We start from the raw sequence: 3925 nt of genomic DNA on the forward strand, positions 1-3925 counted from the left end.
GGCACAGCCGGGGACGCGGCACAGATGTCGGGTTGGGCACGCCACTCGCGGAGCACAACACTGAAGTAAATCCACTCGTCGCACGATGCAAGCCCGCAGGGAACACACGAGGTTGCGCGTTGGGACGCGCGAATCGTGCGCGGCTGCAGGTGACGTCGCCGACGATGGTGAGCCACGCGGCTCGTGCAGCACACGCCGGGGTGATGTGCAGGCACGACCGCACGGGAGAAGAGCTAGGCGCGACTGGCGAGGCGAGGTCGTCGGAGCGAGACGCAACACAACCTCTCTCTTCGACAGTCAGGGCGAACTCTCCCTGTTACCAGGAAGAATCACGTTAAGCCTGGCAACTCTCGAGGAGGAAAGGTCGTCCATTCACCATGTTGAAGTCGAATTGCTGTGCAGACGTTCTCGCCAATGCTGTCCAATGTTGCGACCAAGGGTCCGAAGATGTGAGATGTTCATTCACCGTGGAGGAGTGAGCGAACGTGGGGCTGGGCATGACATCCAGGATGTTTTAAACACACACATTTATATTACATTTTGTACAAGAATGAGCCAGAAATACTGAAGATAAGACACTGAAGTTCAGCTGCCGATCTCTCTTCACCAAGCGTCTGTCTCCTCTTTTAACCCCTGCGCTGCCCTGGTCCCGTCACCTTCCTCCAATTTGGCATCACGAGATGGATGACATCATCCCCCACCAATCCGAACGTTGCTAGCCCTTTTACTCTGAGGAGAGCTTGGCCAGTGCCTCCTCTATGCTCTCAGTGCCCGGCAGACAAGCGCTACAACAATGGGTCGCCCACGGCCGCCTGGATCGGCGCGCGCGGCGGGGTTGCTCCGGCCGTCCCATTCGGACGGTGAGAGTGTAATTGCGGAAAGGGGCGTGGCCGCTGCTTTCGCCGCACTGCGCCGCGCACCTCCCACCCCTCAACTCCCTTGCTACGGCTGCGCGCCAGACGATTTGCACCACCTTGAAAATAGCGCTTTGTAAGAAATTGTGAAAAGTTGTGCTGAACAAAAAGGGCACGGAAAAGCACCAATGGCCCGTGTCGCTGTTTTTGCTTTGCGCTCCACTCTCCGTTGGGATGCTGCTGCCCGAAGCGAGAACACGAGTACACTCGTGAGCCAAATTTCGCGGGAAAATGATTTCCGTGCACTCAAGCGCAGCATGCCCATGGAAAGCCTACAAGCGAGAGAAGACATTCGAGCTCTACCTGCTAGAAGGAATGCCACCTGACTGACGACGGCAACGGATGTTTTTTTTTTTTCCAAGTCCGCAGCCCGTAAACTCTTGTTTATTATGACTAATACCCCTGTCACACGAGCAGATATAACCGCGGTTAAGCTTAACCATGGTTTACAGGGTTAACCGTGGTTAACGCGAGCGCGGTCTGCCATTGCTACACGGACTTGGTTAAGCAAACCGATGCAATCACGTGGTCCTCATGTGTGCAAAATATTTTGCGCGAAGTTCACTGTGCATAATAAAGAAATAATAACCAGCATGAAGATAAATGTTGCAATAAAATATACGCTCACATTTTCAATACTACAAGCCTTTATAACTAAATAATGTTGATGAACTTGGCGAGTTTCACATTAAGTCTTTCAACACTGGTTGCTGTAGCCGGTTTACAGTGGCTAGTAGCCGGTTAGTAGCCTTTACGAGAGCCAGCGCATTCCATTGCGTTTCTTTTTGTTGTGCGTGGTAGTTGCGGTGTGTTAGCAGTTTGTGCGCATTATTTCCTCTGCTACAGGTTACAAGTGTCGTATGGCCAGTAGGCTTTGCTGAGAATAATTCACGTCGTGTGTTTTCTGTGCTCAAGTGGTTTGTGTGTGTGATTTGAGTTTTAGCATATATTCGGGCATTCCTTGTGTTCGACCGCAGTGCGGTAAGGTGATCCTCCCAAACGCGTATAAATGTCCTTGTTGGAGCGTCTGACCAGTTACTGCGCCTTTGGCTCATTGCGATTTCGAACGACGCTGGTGCACTCGCAATTGCCATGGCGTCCTCCATCTTGCCTGTTCGTCGGTTTGCGAGAGTAAACTGAGGTTGGTCAAGCTCGGTTTGCGATAACCATGGTTAGGGGGCTAACTACGGTTACGCCTCCCGTGTAGCTAGCGGTAACTGCGGTCAGCCGTAACCGTAGTTAGCTTAACCTCGGTTAAGGCTGTCCGTGTGACAGGGGTATTACACTATAACTTGACCAAATGACTAACTGTAAGATACGCTTTGGAAAGCGAAAAATAGGACTCGGAACTTGGAAATAGAGAGCTGAATTCGCAGCAGTCTTGTATCTGTGCATGCTAATGTGCTGACAGACATCTTTCAGCAACTTTCTGAGCCATCTGTACAAACGTGCATGTCATGTTTTTATTCATGGCAAAATTACCAGCATAACACATTCACAATGCATACAATAACTTATTTATAATGGCAAACTCACAGCCCTTGCGCACTCGTAGTGCTCTCTTCAAACGTGCAGAACTTTCCGGCTCAGTGCCTTATTCATTAGTTTTTTTGTTATAAGCCGCTGTGTCTAATGGCTGCGCCAATGCTTGACAGTAGTAGCTTTATAAGTTTGCTTGCAACTATTGAAGAAGTCACTGATGCATGCTCTTCGTTTTCCTGGCAAGTAAAAAGAGGGCAGCTCTCTAAGTGTGAACAAATCAAAGCTGTCAACTTTCTGCACACATCATCCTTGCCAATATGTGGCACTGCGATATCAATGGCCTTTTTTACGTTAACGAGGACAGCAGCAAACTCGGGCTTCGGGAACACCAAACCACCTCTTGTTTGGCGAATAATGTTGATGCTGATGTTGATTTGCGTAGACTTGGACAGGCGCTGCATGTCCTCCGTTGTTTGACTGCCTTCGCAATGAAACCAGCTATGTCTGCTATTGCAGAATTTTCCACAGTTGAAGGTGGTGGTAGCACTGAAACAAGAAAAAAAAGGAAATGTTCACATCAGATGCCTAATTAAGGCATCTGGTGTCGGCACGTTAAAAACCCCAAAGAAAGAAAGAAGCCGCTTCAGCAGCACTGATGTATCGCGGGGACTTCATCATGTAAATGTGACGCGCATATGTGCAAGGGCCCCGAATAATTAATTTGGCCAGTACGTCCGGTTGGAGAAAATGTACTGCAAAATTATTATTACCACCCTGATGCCTGTATATGAAGACTTCTGTGAACACAGTGCTCGCCCCAAGAACGTAGCCACATAGTGACCACGATGATGAAATAAGTTTCTTTTCGAAGGATCGAAAAGCGAGCGCACGAAATGAATGTCAAGTATGGTCAAGGGAAGCGCTTAGGCACAGCGGCAACTCGCGCGCCAGAATACTTGTCTCAAGGCAGATGCAGTGCACCACACAAAGTCGCGTGAACACCCTGCCTATATGCGTCTCGATCGTATTATGCTATAAACACCCTCGCTGTGTAAAGCCGACTGAAGAATATATCACCACATACCTTGATTCTCGTGCAGTTTCCTGCAGCTGTCAATGCACTTCTGCGGGCCAACGATCAAGCCATCTTCACCATGTGCACAATGTCAAGTGCGCATCTTTCCAAGCATCTCCACGGCCGCGACTCTGCCACGCGGTGCGCGGGGGAACTTCCTCAATTACATTTTTTCAATGGGGCGCGCGACAAATGGAACGGCCGGAGCAACCCAGCCGCGTGCGCCGATCCAGGCAGCCGTGGGTTGCCGTTGTGAGTATAGCGTGCCGCCGCCAGGCGCCACCACCTAAACAGGGCGCTCTTTGTTCAATGAGCGTTTGTTTCTCCGCGTTGGCTGCAACGCCTGCATTTCTTTAATGACTGATTTCACAGCTCAGAGGTACACAAATATATCTGGTTTGTTCCTTATTGTTCGATTTACGCAGTAAAAACAGTAACTATTGCTGTTATGCGA

The 3925-nt window shown here is 49.8% G+C and overlaps 1 long non-coding RNA gene across 1 annotated transcript; it reads right to left on the reverse strand.

Annotated features, from left to right (window-relative positions):
• Positions 1–2412: 2412 nt before the first annotated feature.
• Positions 2413–3592, reverse strand: LOC125940946 (uncharacterized). Its single transcript, XR_007464100.1, has 2 exons — positions 3481–3592; positions 2413–2942 (listed from the first exon to the last, which is right to left on the reverse strand). It is a non-coding gene; the product is annotated as an uncharacterized LOC125940946 (long non-coding RNA).
• Positions 3593–3925: the final 333 nt, after the last annotated feature.

This window comes from Dermacentor silvarum, chromosome 10 (assembly GCF_013339745.2).
Source record: "Dermacentor silvarum isolate Dsil-2018 chromosome 10, BIME_Dsil_1.4, whole genome shotgun sequence".
NCBI classification, from domain to species: domain Eukaryota; kingdom Metazoa; phylum Arthropoda; class Arachnida; order Ixodida; family Ixodidae; genus Dermacentor; species Dermacentor silvarum.